The sequence below is a fragment of the Lipotes vexillifer genome, unplaced genomic scaffold, assembly GCF_000442215.2.
Source record: "Lipotes vexillifer unplaced genomic scaffold, Lipotes_vexillifer_v1.1 scaffold998, whole genome shotgun sequence".
Classification (NCBI taxonomy): domain Eukaryota; kingdom Metazoa; phylum Chordata; class Mammalia; order Artiodactyla; family Lipotidae; genus Lipotes; species Lipotes vexillifer.
This window is the reverse complement of record NW_006781565.1, coordinates 274,893-290,876: the sequence shown is the minus strand read 5'-3', so window position 1 is coordinate 290,876 and position 15,984 is coordinate 274,893. Positions and strand designations below refer to the sequence as shown.

At 44.9% G+C, this 15,984-nt stretch overlaps 1 pseudogene; it reads left to right on the top strand.

Annotated features, from left to right (window-relative positions):
• The first annotated feature begins 1,316 nt into the window (after positions 1 to 1,316).
• LOC103085240 (40S ribosomal protein SA-like) overlaps positions 1,317 to 15,984 on the top strand; it is a 42,936-nt pseudogene continuing 28,268 nt past the window's right edge.

Below are 15,984 nucleotides of genomic sequence, written 5' to 3'. Positions count from 1 at the left end.
GGGAAAGAGAAATGCCAGCTGCTGTGTCTTTTTAACCTAATCTGAGACGTGACACCCGTCACTTCTGCCGTATTCCACTGGGCCAAAGACCAAGCTAGCAGAGTGTGGGGCGGCACTGCACAAGGGTGTGAACAGCAGGACGCAGGATCACTAGGGCCATCTGGGGGGCTGGCTGCTCCGGGGAGGCAGCAGCTTTCAGACTGTAAGAACCCCAAACTCAGAAACTCAGTGACACTTCCCGAAGTGCCGTCACTCAGCTAGACAGAGACCCCACCTGAGTGCTTGTAAGGTGAAGGCTCCGGTTCAGCAGGAGTGACACCCAGGGGTCCAGTTGTTAGTGCCACTGCTGTGGGAGCTGCCCCGAGGACAGCAGGCTGGGGGGCAAAGCGTGCCAGACCCGGCATGAGGCGTCTCTGAATCCACTCTGCGAGCTCCTCCCTCCGTGAGCTTGGACAGGCCGCTGTCCCACTCCAGGCCTCTGCCTCCTGATTTGTAAAAGAGACAGTGTGATTAGACCAGTGTTTTTCAATCTACGATCTCTGGGCCCCCAGGAATCCAAGAAAGTACTGCTAGGTGAAGCTCTGGTTTGATCAGGCCCCATGTAAGAGTTCATTTGGTAAAAAAATAAACAAATAAAAGTATAATGAAAGAACGCAGGCAAAAAAAGAACAAAGTGGGCTTGAAATCCACCATACTCTATCATGTTTGAGCCCCCTGTGCCTTCACTTTTTTTTTTTTAACATATTTATTGGAGTATAATTGCTTTACAATGGTGTGTTAGTTTCTGCTTTATAACAAAGTGAATCAGTTATATATTTACATATGTTCCCATATCTCTTCCCTCTTGCGTCTCCCTCCCTCCCACCCTCCCTATCCCACCCCTCTAGGTGGTCACAAAGCACCGAGCTGATCTCCCTGTGCTATGTGGCTGCTTCCCACTAGCTATCTATTTTACGTTTGGTAGTGTATATATGTCCATGCCACTCTCTCACTTCGTCCCAGCTTACCCTTCCCCCTCCCCACATCCTCAAGTCCATTCTCTAGTAGGTCTGTGTCTTTTCAATGTCCTGATCTCTCAGCAAAGCCTTCACTACAGGATCACCCTCAGTCATGCTAAAGGCATGCAAAGAATGTGCAGTTATGTTCCATCCAGGGGCTGGCTAGCCAGAGGGAAATTGCCCTTGTATCAGATGTCACAGTAATTGTCATTCAGTCGTTTTCTTGTTGTCTGGAGGGGGAGTAATCATAAGGAAAGGGCGGTGTCCGCACTGTTGAGAAGGGGCCAACATATCTGCATGGAAAGAGAAAGGTCAGTCATGGAAGTTGGAAGCCCGAGCACCGGAAGGAGCGCAGCGGGAGAGCGCCGGGTTGAGAAAGGGCTGCACCTGGAGTCCTCTGAGCTCTGCTCTCCTCACTGTGATCACGTCAAGCGTGGCCAAGACGAGCAAATGAAGTCGTGGCTCACTTGGAAAGTGTATAAACAGGTAGTGCCCCAGCTGAGGGATGCTGTAATACGATAGGGGTGGTGGTGCCGCAGGGAAGAGGGCAGGAGGGTCCCTTGGAATGGTGGCAGCCTCCACCCACTCCCTCTCCACACGGGAATGCAGGCTCAGGGTTGCAGATCTTCACATTTTCCAGGAGAAGCCAGAAATCCAGGTTTTCATGTGAAATTTTCCAATTTTAAAACTTGCCAAACAAAACTTATCACTGCACCAGACCTGATCCATTGGTCCAGTTTGCGACCCCTGAATTCCAAATGAGTAACTCCATTTTAATTAAAAACACCAGGAAAATTGGATTAAATTTTCCATTCTCCTTCTGAGAATTTGGAGGCACATTATTCAACAACCAAGTCCCTACTGTGTGCCAGGCACAGAGAGGATTCTAGAATGTTCTCATTTTCTCATCACCTCTCTGACCACAGACCCCACTTTCTCCCTTGTTCCATCTGTTGCAGGACCCCTTCCAGGACCCGAGAGCGGGCTCTCATCTAACACTCGGAAATGAATTGTCCGAGGAGACACACGTGCGGACAAAACAGGAGACTTTACTGGGAAGGGGCGCCCAGGCGGAGGGCAGGAGGGAAAGGGAACCCAGGAGGACTGCTCTGCCACGTGGCTCGCCGTCTCGGGTTTTATGGTGATGGGGTTAGTTTCCGGGTTGTCTCTGGCCAATCATTCTGATTCAGGGTCCTTCCTGGTGGCGTGCACATCGCTCAGCCAAGATGGATTCCAGCGAGGAGAATTCTAGGAGGTTGGTAGGACACATGGACTGGTGTCTCCTCTCTCCTTTGACCTTTCCTGAATTATTCTGGTTGGTGGTAGCTTTTTTTTTTTCTTGCGGTACGCGGGCCTCTCACTGTTGTGGCCTCTCCCATTTGCGGAGCACGGGCTCCGGACGCGCAGGCTCAGCGGCCATGGCTCACGGGCCCAGCCGCTCCGCGGCATGTGGGAGCTTCCCGAAACGGGGCACGAACCCGCGTCTCCTGCATCGGCAGGCGGACTCTCAAGCACTGCGCCACCAGGGAAGCCCGGTGGTAGCTTTTTAGTTTCACGTTCCTTACCAGGAGCTCCTGTTGTAAGAGAATTCATGCAAGTGGTTACTATCGGGGCTGGCCAGGGAGTGTGGTTTTGGTCAGTGGCTCCCCTAACACATCCATTAAGTTTTCCAAACGTGGGAAAGTGGGAAAAATAGAAATAGAAGGGAAGGAGAATCGAAGCCTGGAAGAAAAATTTGGCCAATGTCTCATTCCACAAGTGGGGGTAAAATTATGCCCCCAAAGTCACCATCTTTGTTCCCTCAGAAACTAGCCCAGGGCTCATTACGTATTTATCGAAAGACTCAACAACGATTATAGCATACATCGATGGATCACCCACCGTGTGCCTGCCCAGTGGGGGCATTATCGTATTACCACGCATTTTATTCCTCATAACAGGACCCCTTTGTAAGATGAGGAAAGCAAAGCCTTAAATAGGCTAAGTTACTGGCTGGAGTTCACAGAGCTCTCAAGCTGTGGGGCTGGGATTTAAATCCAGATGTGCTGACGCCAGAGCACACATTTTTAACATTATACTGAATGAATGAATGAATGAGTGAGTGAATAAGTGAGTGAGTGAGGCCCTCATCCCTTACCCTCCAGCCCCACCCTGCCTCCCAACTCCTGCACTGGTTCTGAGACTTAAAGGACTGAGTGACATATTTTCAGGTCCCCCAGAGGAATCTTGGGGCCATCAGTTCCTTTAGCGGCTCAGGAGGCTCCTACTTGGCATGGCCTCCCAGGAGCGGTCAGTGTTAAACAGGAGCTCAGCCCCCTTCCTGTCACGCTGATACACTTGGCATCATTTGCCTTTTAAACGTGGTGAAAGGGAAAGATTCAAGAAAGCTGCAGGTTTTATGCATCAAGGAGGGGTATTATTTACCAGCGCACTAGTTTCTGTTATTTTTTTCTGTGCCTTAGTGTATAATCAGAGCTCATAAATGTGCTACTGTGTGGGAGGTCTACATTTCCTCCCGATTAAGCATCCCCAGATGTTCACAGATCCTGACAATTTGTGCCTCCCTGCCTGCTTCAGCTCACCTTCCAGCCTCACTCTTCTGCTTTGCTCCAGCCCAGGAGCTCGGAATGTCCCACCCTGCGGTTGCCTAATCAGTCACCATTCCCCCGTACTGCAATTCAACCTCTGCCTGTGTCTGTTTCTTCCTTGATGTGGTTGAGTGTCTACTGTCTGCTTTGACTCAGAAATCTCTCCTTCATTAGAACCTGACTCCCAAAGGCAGCTGGATTTCCTTGCTGCTTTTGGAGAGCACCAATAGGGCTCCCTTGGTGCAACCACAGAAGTCCCTATGTGATACATGCTGGCCTGATGGCTAGACAAGGGATCAGCAAACATTTCTCTACACCGCAGTTAGCAAACTCGCAATTTCAGGGGCTGTTGGGATGAAACCAGGAAATACTGTGGTCCTTCAGATAGGCCCAATGGTCTATTTTTGCAAAGTATCATACCCAAAGGATACTAGGGCTAACCCAAATAGGGGCCTCTCTGTTTTCCCCCAAATCCACCCAAGACAACCTCCATGGGCTTAATGGCTCTGTCCCGAGGACTTTGGCCTTTATTCCCCAGGAAAAGACAATGAAAGGATCTTAGAATGACATAAGACTTGGAATCTGCAGAACTGGGGTCACATTCTCGCTCTGCCATGTATTGGTTCTGGGATCTAAATAAAATCACTGAATTTGGGGTTTGTTTTCCTCACCTATAAAAATGAAAGTAATAAGGACAAAAATTGCCTCACAAAATTATTGTGAGAATTACATAAGTCGGCATCTGTGAATGTACTTGGAACAGAGTAGGTTTTTTACCAAATGTTAGATGAATTTCTTTAATGAATAAAGAATAAAGGTGGGGCTTCCCTGGCAGCGCAGTGGTTGAGAGTCCGCCTGCCGATGCAGGGGACACGGGTTCGTGCCCCGGTCTGGGAAGATCCCACACGCCGCGGAGCGGCTGGGCCCGTGAGCCATGGCCGCTGAGCCTGAGCATCCGGAGCCTGTGCTCCGCAACGGGAGAGGCCACAGCAGTGAGAGGCCCGCGTACCGCAAAAAAAAAAAAAAGAATAAAGGTATCCCCTTTCATTTTCCCTTCTCACCATTGAGGTGAAAGAAATATCATTACCTCCAGTGAGGAGTTCTGCACCCAGACCTGAGACCACTTATCTCTCAGCATGATGGTGCAGTCCGGTCCATCCTAGTCCTGGCTTCTTCTCTCTACCTGGCCAAGAAGTCTGGTGTCACTTTTTACCTCTACTCTTTTACTTAATTTCTTTTATTATGAAAAATTTTACGTCTACAGAAGAGGGAAAAGAACAATATAATGAACAATCTACCACCTAGTTAGCATTTTGCCATATTATATATTATACATATTATATATTTTATATATTATGTTATATATGTGTGTATATGTATATATATATATATATATATATTTGCTGAACTACTGCAGAGATAATGACTCTTCATCCCAAAGTATTTCAACATGCATTTCCAAGAGAAGTCTTTCTTTTATAACTAAATTAACATTATACACTAACCAAATGAACAATTTCCTAATATCATCTAGTACCGACTTAATGTCAAATTTTCCCAAATTATTTCCAAAATAGATCTTGTAACTTTTTTTGGAATAGGTATCCAATCAAAGATGCATTTGGTTGTTATGTCTCTTAAATTTTTAAAAATCTAGAACAGACTACTTGCCACCCACCCCCACTCCCAGCTTGCCCGCCACATATACCCACCTTCTGTCTCCTTTGATGCTAATTTTTTTTTTAATTAGGGTATAGTTGTTTTACAATGTTGTGTTAGTTTCTACTGTACAGTGAAGTGAATCAGCCATGTATATACATATATCCCCTCGTTTTTGGATTTCCTTCCCATTTAGGTCACACAGAGCACTATGCAGAGTTCCCTGTGCTATACAGCAGGTTCTCATTAGTTATCTATTTTATACATATTAGCGTATATATGTCAGTCCCAATCATGACGCTAAATTTGATTCCAGGGCTAAGATGGTGATCAGCCAGACCTCCATGTTTGTAAGGTAGAGTGCTCTCCTTTGTGATTAGCAAGGTATGGGGGTGAAGGGGAGGAGGGGCGGGGAAGAGGAGAGCTGGCTATTCTCTTTCCACTCCCCAGTTCCATTTGCCCCTCTGGTGCTGAGGAATAAAGAATATTCCTGGTTCTTCAGGAACAACCGTTGGTTCTGAAAAACAAAAAATGGACCTCTAGGTGACTTTGACCAAAATAGAAGTTCAGGGAAGGGAGAAGTTGCTACCCTAGGGAGATGATAGGAATATTCATTCATTAGATGGCATCTGAGTCTGCTCTTGAAGACTGGATTGGCAGATGTGGAGAAGTGTGTGAAGGGTGTCTGGCAAAGGGAACAGCATGAGTGAGGACATAGAAGCGGGAGAGTCTGGCGTGGTGTGTACAAGGAACAGTGAGCCATTTACTTTAAACAGAGGGTGGGCTAGCCCTACTCATACTACCCACAGTGGTGGAAAATACATACAGAAGGAGCCAATTGTTGTCAACCGTGGATACCCTCAGGGATCCAGAGGCCAGAACAAGCATTGCTCTGCTGTCCCCCTTGAGTCAGAAGTAAGGCTTACTGTACTTTGCAAGGGCGCATGGGAGTTCTTTCCCCTTGGGTCTTCCCCCTTGCTGTTCTACTCTTTATCCCCATGGTCTTGGCTCCACATTATTGCCTCATTCTTTACCTCTGCAGCCAAGCCCCACATCTCCTAGATCTATGCTATCTCCGGATAGCTCAAAGGAGGCAATCCAGTCTCTCCTGCTAGATTGATTGCCTCTCATGACTTTAATACTTTATTATGATAAAATACACTAAAAACAAGGATGTTGAGAGTCACAGGGGTGTCAGGAACAAAGAACCCTGTACTGATGAGTGAGTCAGGCAGAATCTCCAAGTGACAGGAAGTAGGGTTGGAAGGGTTGGTTGGGATTTGGTCATCAATGGTTTCTGATCAAGGAAAGGACCAGATCAGAACTCCTGAAATGTATCAATCTTGCAGCGGTGCAGAAGTGCATAAAATGGCTCGGTGAAGAGAAGTGACCTGAGATGGGGAGATTCAGGTAGAGACACCGGCTGGCAGGTGGCAGGTGACTCTAGAAGCATGGATATCACTGTGCAGAGAGAGAATGTTGAGATATAGCAAAACAGCACCAAGGATGACTCCTCAGGGGACACCCAAGGGCTGGGAGGTAAAAAGAAGCACCTGAGGAGAAGATAGAAAAGACTCATCCTGAGAGGGAAGAGGTAAACCGACCCATCCCTGTGTAACACAAGCAAGTGAAGACATTGCCTGCAAGGAAGGAGTGGTAATAGTACAGTGCCGAACTATCTATATTTTCACAGAGATAAGAACTGAGCAAGAGACTTTGAATTGGGTGGACATGTTTCTCCTCCAGCCCTACCACTTGCTCATCTGCATCCATCTCCCTATCCTGTGGTCCTCCTCTGCCATCCATAGCTCATCTCTCCTCTGAACTCTGGGACCATCTCTTTCTTCCTTCATGTTCCATCAGTCCCTCCTCTTCCTCTCACCCTGCTCGGCCAAGAAGGGGCTCAAAGACTCTTCTATCTTAAAAACACAAACCAACCAACCTTCCTCAATCTTATATCTACCTCCAAATCTTGCCCTTTTTCTCTATCATTCCACATTTAACTCTGGGAGGAAGTTATCTTAGCTGCATCCGTTTGTCTCCTTTTTTTTACTCATTCCTTACTGCTGACCAACCTCCCTTCACCAAAATGTTCTCATTATGATCACTGATGTCCATACAGTTAAATCCAATGGACAATGTTTGGTCTACATCTTATCTTGACTTGGTGAGTCATTGATAATATTAATTACTTTCTTTTTCTTGCAGTCTCCTCTTGCCTTGCCTCTGAACACCACTTATTCCTGTTTCCTCTCATGCCTCTCTGTCCGTTCCCCCTCAGTCTCCTCTGCTCATGCTGTACACACCCTTGGAAACCCTCGGGAAGGCCCATGGTGACCACTACCATTTTTATTCTGATGAGTGCCAGACCTGTGTCTCCAGCCCAGACTTCTTTGAGCTCCAGAACCATATATGGTATCTAACTGTCTACCAGAGAACTCAATTTTTATTCAACAAATCCTTATATACTCTGTAGCAGGTACTGCTCTAAACACTTTATGAAATACTAGCTTAGCCACTGCCCCATCCCGAACTGAAAACCACCATGACCAGAATTGAACTCATCACCTTTCCACCCAGCCTCATCCTTCTGCCCCTGTGAGGCTGGCATTGTAGAAGGGCATCCACCATTCACACAGCTGCTCCAGCCAGGAATTACTGGCTCCTCCTAGGTGTACCTCTCCCTCACCACCCAATCCTTGCCCTTTCCCTCCAAATACAACTAGTCTTCAAGACTGGCTGATCCCACCGCTTTATCACCTCCCACTGCCACTGCTTTAATTCAGGCCTTCATCACTTGTGACCTGGATCATCTAGAGACTCTCCTGCCTCTCGTCTGACCCCTCTCAAATCCACTCTCCATGATGCTTTCCAAATAATTTCTTCTAACATACAGTTTGAGCCTGTCTCCATCTCTGCCTTCATGTTTAAGTCCTTCCATTTTGCTTCAAGGTTTAAAGATGAATAAAATTCTGAGACCCAGGAAGAAAGGTTAGGAGGTCCAGGTGGGCTCCGGAATGGCTAGCTGTCTCATGCCTCTGAATATTCTTGCTATGCCCTTCCCCTCTTCTCTCTATAACCATCACATACTCCTCCATACGTGACTTTTGCTCTCAGAAGAATTTATTCCGATTTAAACCCCCTTTCTTGGTGTTCCCATAGCATACTTTGCATATATCTGCTGTTGTATATATCACTCTGTCTTTTATTTGTGGTCTCATCATTGACTGTAAACTTCTTGAGAGGAGAGATTAAACATTATTAAACTGTGACTCCCCAGTATTCAAAAAGCTTCTCTTGGATGAATGAACAAATAAATGAATGAATAGCAATAACTGAGTAGCATTATAATTAAATATTTAAGGATGTGGGGTTTTAGATCAATCTAGTTCAGTTCAATCTCAGTTCAACTATCATTTAAATGATCTATGACTTTGGGCAAATTTCCTAATACCCGGCACCTTGATTTCCTCTTCTATACAGTTAAGATTAATGAGAGAACTCCATCGGTTCAATGTGATAATTAAATGAGATTATCTATATAAATCAAGTAGCAAAATACCTAGCTCACAGGAATGCTTAATAAATGTTTGCTATTATTACCATCTTTAAATCAGGAAATCAATTACTTTTGAGGTGCTTGGAAGTAATTTTTTAAATGTAGATGGAATATTCTCCCTGAAATGTTTAAAATTAATTTTCATACTTTTTACTAATTATTGTTACTGTTGTTAATTTGCAGAGTTAAAACTTAGTTTATAGCTAGGAAAAGTTCAGCCCAGCCCCTGGCATATCATCAAAACTTCCCCCAAAATGGAGCTGAATTCATGAGATGATCCTACCCTGTTGAAGGTCCCAGAGTCAGATGGCTAGGGAATATAATCTTTCATTCCAGGAACTAGGGAATGTTGCCACTCACTTATGCTTTAAGCAGTTTCCTGACTCAGAAGCCAGATGATCAAGATATACATTTACCAGCACCCCAGATACCCACTAACTGTTTGTCCCCAGCACATTTCGGAGACAGTCCTTTCTTTCACTGGTTGGAAAGGGCATGGGGATGCAAAAGTATTTTCATATTTGTAAAATCAATACTATGGATGCTTCGGAACACGTAAATAGAGCAGAGTTAACTCTAAGACTAAACACAAATAGTTTCTGACCTAGCCACGGATTTCGAATATCCACGTAAGGAATACCCATCTTGAGCAAAAAGGAAAACCGACTATAGAATTTTGAAAGCCTGTCTTGGTTACTGAGAGCTCATTTCAACAACTGATTAAACAATATCACAAACTTAATTGACAAACCACTCATCAGCTCAATTTCTTCTATTAATACCCATTTACCTGAATGTACATTTACAGTTGGAGCCAGTCCAGCTGCTGCTGCCACCAGATGGTTTATAGATGCATGCTGAGACGCATCTGAAAAGTAACATCTGGAAATCTTTGAATCACATTCTTCTTGCTAAAATATCCCCGGGGGAACAGGGGCCTCAAAGAGAGAAAAATCCAAACTTTTAATGTATATTGTGAAGGATGTGAGATGTTAAAGTTTTTCTTTCTTAATTAAAAGTTCCAGAGAACAAAACAGAAATTAATCTAAAATTCTAATTGAAAAAGCATTAACACTATCGATAAAGGAGTATCACCTTTCAAATTGTATTATGATGTCATTTATGAGAGCTCATCTTTAATACAGGTTTATGAAAATGCCCAACCGCTCATAAGGTCTGCACTCAAAACCATTTGTCCAACCGTGGTGACAGATTTGCACTGACCCTCTACATGCATATTTGCTCCAAGGGGCCTGGAACAAAAAACTTCCCTGGGTTGTTCCCAGGTTTAATGAGATAATGAATGTGAAAGTGCTTTGTAGAATGAAGAACACTTTGTAAACTGTAAAGGGCTACATTGACACAAGATTAGTCACTGTTAAAGACAAACTGTTTGACAGAACTCATAGTACAGCAAATAATCGTGGGTAGAGCAAAGAGAAATGATTAGCTCAGGCAGATACAAAACCACAACTAAGTCTTTATTTTCAGACCAGTGATCAAACCACCACAGTTAAAGGGTCGGCTCTCATTACAGACCTGGGGTGGGGATGGGGAGGCTGTTCTTGTTTTTCTACCTAACTTTGAAAATACTCTATGTAGAATATTATCCTAACTTGGGACTTCCTTCCCTACCTGTGATTTCAGACTTTCTGGGGCCACAGGGTTATTATCAAGTATACATGGATCCTTATGCTGAGCCAGCCCTGAGAGTAGCCTGGACAAAGTGTACTTACTAGGCTCTGGTAAATATTTATTAAATGAATGAATGAACCACCTTATTCATTTACATACTAGTGTGTTTCAAATTATGTAAATACCATTGTATTTAGATTATCTATGGCTGCATAACAAACTACTCCAAAACTTAATGGCTTAAAACAACAATGACCTTGTCATTTCTCATGATTCTGTTGGTTGCCTCGGTTGTCCTGCTGGTTCTACTTGGGATCATTCATGTGGCTGCATTCAGCTGGCAATCAGCTGGTGACTGGACTGATAGCTCAGCTGGGACAGGTGGGCCTCTCTCTCCCCTTGTGAGGCTAGACAGCTTCCTCACATGATGGCAGCTAGGTTCCAAGAAGGCAAACCCCAGAGGGCAAGCACTTACCAAGCTATTGCTGTGTCAAGTTTATTGATGTCCCCTTGGCCAAGCAGGTCATTCCATCCAGGGTCAATGTGACAGGAAACTAAACCAGGAGGTTGATTTTTTTTGGACCAATAGTGTGACCGTCTATAACAGTATGATTAAGTAATTGTAAATTCAGAGTTACTGAATTCATAAGAGCGTTTGGTCGTAATGTTCTCTCAAGCATCAGAATGTTCACTAAAGTTCAGACATTCTTGTGAGGCTCCCCTAAATTGTTTGGCAGTTTAAAGGGATCCTTGTAATCAAAAGAGATGGAAGGAATTTAAAGTATTTGATCTTATTGATATATTTGGGATGAGATTTGAGGTATTTGGAAAATGTTGCTTTAATATTTATTATGTTCTCCACCATAGTAGGACGATGAGCGCTAGCTGAAGAATGTTTAAAAAGTTAATACAGGGGCTTCCCTGGTGGCGCAGTGGTTGAGAGTCCACCTGCCGACACGGGTTCGTGCCCTGGTCCGGGAGGATCCCACATGCCGCGGAGCGGCTGGGCCCGTAAGCCATGGCCGCTGAGCCTGCGCGTCCAGAGCCTGTGCTCCGCAACGGGAGAGGCCACAACAGTGAGAGGCCCGCGTACCGCAAAATACACGGGTTCGTGCCCTGGTCCGGGAGGATCCCACATGCCGCGGAGCGGCTGGGCCCGTAAGCCATGGCCGCTGAGCCTGCGCGTCCAGAGCCTGTGCTCCGCAACGGGAGAGGCCACAACAGTGAGAGGCCCGCGTAACCCCAAAAAAAAAAAAAAAAAAAAAAAGTTAATACATTACTGCACTTTTGCTAGAGGAATAAGATGGGGTGTTGGTTCTTTCTCATCCAGGGCAGAGCACATCACCCTTAACGCCTCAGGCCCACCCCTGGCTCCTATGACTTTAATGTGGCAGAAATCAAGGATAAAGTACCAAAAGTCAACTTTTGCAAAAAAAAAAAGCGACATGGTAAAAAGCTGGCAACTGACAAATATAAAAATTTTACTTTTACATACTAGTTCTATAGTGCCAGCCAATAACTATAAAGTGAGAAAGGCATCAAACAGTAACAGGAGAGCAGGCAGGGGAAATGGCAGGTGAGTGAATGTGCCCATTGACAGAGAATCTAGTGGTCATCCTGTTCAGAGGGGTGAAATCAGAAGTGGGAACTTAAATGTCTTGGTGAGTTGGATATTTTCCTTGGTGATAATGAGTCTGTGCTTTCTTTGGGCAATCAATCAACTAGCGATGTCGAGAGATCCAAAAGGAGACCAGGTCCCTTCCAGGGGAGCCTCCCTACAAGGATGCTCGCTACACGTGTGGTCAGAAGGCAACACGTTGGCCTGTGGCCCAACCTCAGGCAGCACTGCTCTGGCTGACTGCAAGGGGCTGCATTTGGGCACGTGGCCACGAGAGTGGCGTAAGTTGTTCACCCCATCTTTATTGGCACCTTCCGGGCCCCACCCACACAGTTTTCTATGTGATCCTGATGCTTCTCTTAAGACCTTTCTAGCAGACCATTTTCCCAGTTTCTCCTCTGTGGCTCAACACTCCTCTCTAGTTTCCTCTTTGTTTACTTGTTCTTTCCATGAATTTACTCAACATGTCTTGAATGGCAGCTGTGTTCAAGGTTCTCAGTGAGGTCCTGGAGCTACACGGGGCAAATACAGTTGGTTAAGGAAGACATATCCCCAAATAGCCTCCAAAAAGCAGGAAGTGAGAGTAAATGTGACACGTGGTAGAATAAAGGGTCGGAGGAAGGAACTGATCTTTCACCTCTATGACCAGTGCTTCTCAGCTTTCTTCATGGCCCCTTTTCCTCTTTGCCACAATTCACTTTCCAGCTGCTTCTGTCTCCCTTACCAGCCACCCAGCCACTCTGGCTTTGATACCTCATCCCAGCCCTGATCATTCTCCTTAAATCCCAACCACCCTTTCCTCTCTCTATTAGATGTTGTCATTGAAGGATTCTGGGTCTTCAGTCGGGCAGCGTGGTGGCTAAGACTGAACCTTTTCTTCTGGGACCTACTGTCACTCCTGTATTCCCAGACTCAACAATGGCTACAAGTAACCTACAAGAAACCTTAAGCAGTCTTGGACATATCTTATCTCTGGGCTTCTGAATCTACCTTGCCAAGTACTTGTGGGTTTTACCTTCGTTTTACCTGGGATATGCCTCATCTCATCCTCTTCCTATTAATTCCCAGGACCATCACAACAACCTACTAACTGGACTCACACCTCCATCTCTTTCTTCTCTAAACTATACTCCAGGGACTTCCCTGGTGGCACAGTGGTTAAGAATCTGCCTGCCAACGCAGGGGACACAGGTTCGATCCCTGGTCCAGGAAGATCCCACATGCTGCAAAGCAATAAGCCTGTACACCACAATTACTGAGTGAGTCTGCGTGCCATGACTACTGAAACCCGTGCACCTATAGCTTGGGCTCCGCAACAAGAGAAGCCACAGCAATGAGAAGCCCGCGCACCACAATGAAGAGTAGCCCCCGCTCGCTGCAGCTAGAGAAAGCCCGTTCACAGCAACGAAGACCCAATGCAGTCAAAAAATAAAAAATAAAAAGCATAGGCTCAAGGGCCAGCCTGATAAACTATCCTCCACTGAGACCAGGGTGATTTTTTTTTAATATGTAAAGTAATCATGTCACTTCTGTGCTTCAGAACTTTATCATTGTACACAGAGTAAATTTTTTGGCATGGCATAGAAGACTGTCCGAATGTGATCTCATTTCCAATATGTTAATACTTCCCCTCCACCGCTCCACCCTGCCCGCACTACACACACACACACACACACACACACACACACACACACACACACACACACAGATACTTTTAACCCCTTCAAAAAGCTCCTAGGGAAAAAAAAGCATGAAAGTCTCAAAAGTGAAGAAAAGCGATTAGTAGAGGACCTTCTGTGAAATGCTGGCCTTGCCTAGTGTGATTGTCAGGGATGGTCTAACTCTATACGGGCTGTGCACCTCTGATTGCCTTTGGTGGACGAGGCTGTTTCACAACTCTAGAATTAGAGGTTAAGTTGTGGAAAATGGATGGTAATGCAGATGTCTTCTTCCACAACAGGGCAAATGATTCCTTTTCATAACTATGCAAATAAATTTTGTCTCAAAGAGACTACAAACTACTGTAAGCCAAATCTTGATTCAAACTGATTTTGACATCTTACTGGTTCCCTCATTAATTAAAGAATTACATAACATCCTTGGTGCATGTTCATTTTAAATTTCTGTGAGAGTCATCAATTTACCACTTGACAATATTTTGAGGATTTCATCAGTCATCACCAAGATGCTCCAGTGTACTTTCCTGGGGGAGCCAGGGAAACTGCTTTGCAAGAGAAGTCTCCCTCCTGGGCTGCTTATGCCTAAACCCATCTTTTCTTTGCTCCCAGACTGCTCCTTAATTGACAACAGAACCTTGACTTTTTTCCTCAGTTTTTTATATCAACAAAAATTATGTGTTGTATGCATCAGCTTACACATAATTTTCAATATTTTAGGAAACTTAAAACCTTGAACTAATATTTTTTTACATAAATTTATTTTTTTTATATTTATTTTGGGCTGCATTGGTTCTTCATTGCTGCACATGGGCCTTTCTCTAGTTGAGGTGAGTGGGGGCTACTCTGTTTCGGTGCGCGGGCTTCTCATTTCAGTGGCTTCTCTTGTTGCGGAGCACAGGCTCTAAGCACGCGGGCTTCAGTAGTTGTGGCATGCAGGCTCAATAGTTGTAGCTCACGGGCTCTAGAACGCAGGCTCAGTAGTTATGGTGCACAGGCTTAGTTGCTCCATGGCATGTGGGATCTTCCCAGACCAGGGATCCAACCCGTGTCTCCTGCATTGGCAGGCGGATTCTTAAGCACTGCGCCACCAGGGAAATCCCTTGAACTAATATTAATTGAGCCAATAAAAGGAAAATACTGGACACAAGTATTGCTTATTTATTTACTTTTGTTTTCATTTTCATATGCTATAGAGTGGTTATATTGGGGGTCATTTAATAAACATGGTCATTTTTGCCACTTTAAGAAGGTATAAAAGGATTGGGTGACAGTAGAAAGTTGTGTTTTGTGTATTCAAGATCTTTTTCTGGCCTGCTAAAATGCTTGTATACGACTAGGGTCAGTTTTCTTTATAAAACAGAAATTAATTACTTTGATTAAAAGTAATGGTAATGTAAGTGGTTAAAACTATATAAGAACAATAGTGATGAAGAAAAACAACTTTATGCATTTTTTATTTTCAAGGGAGAAAGAATAGTTTCATCCCAAAATAAGAGTTTGTTACAGTCAGAATAAGAATGAAGGAAAAAACTCAAGAAAAGTACATTTTATTTGCCATGGTTTTGGGGTTTTTTAAATTTATTTATTTAATTTATTAATTTTTGGCTGCATTGGGTCTGTGTTGATGTGTGCGGGCTTTCTCTAGTTGCAGTGAGCAGAGGCTACTCTTCACTGCAGTGCGTGGGCTTCTCATTGCAGTGGCTTCTCTTGTTGTGGAGCATGGCCTCTAGGCGCATGGACTTCAGTAGTTGTGGCACGTGGGCTCAGTAGTTGTGGCTCGTGGGCTCTAGAGTGCAGGCTCAGTAGTTGTGGTGCACAGCCTTAGTTGCTCCGCTGCATGTGGGATCTTCCCGGATCAGGGCTCGAACCCGTGCCCCCTGCATTGGCAGGTGGATTCTTAACCACTGCGCCACCAGGGAAGCCCCTTGCCTTGGTTTAAAGCATCTCAGTCTGAAAATAAATTTATGAACTCTTAAAATTTTGATGGGCTTGCTTCCCTGGTTTATTAATGCCCTCGTTTACAACGTGAAAGATTATTTACCATCTCTGTCATCTACCTAGAAATCAAAGATTCCATGTCTTTGCAGAATAATTTTCTGTGACGATGTTGACTTTATGATGTTTTTGATTACTTTTTTTTTTTTTTTGCGTTACAGGGGCCTCTAACTGTTGTGGCCTCTCCCGTTGCGGAGCACAGGCTCCAGACGCACAGGCTCAGCGGCCATGGCTCACGGGCCCAGCCGCTCCG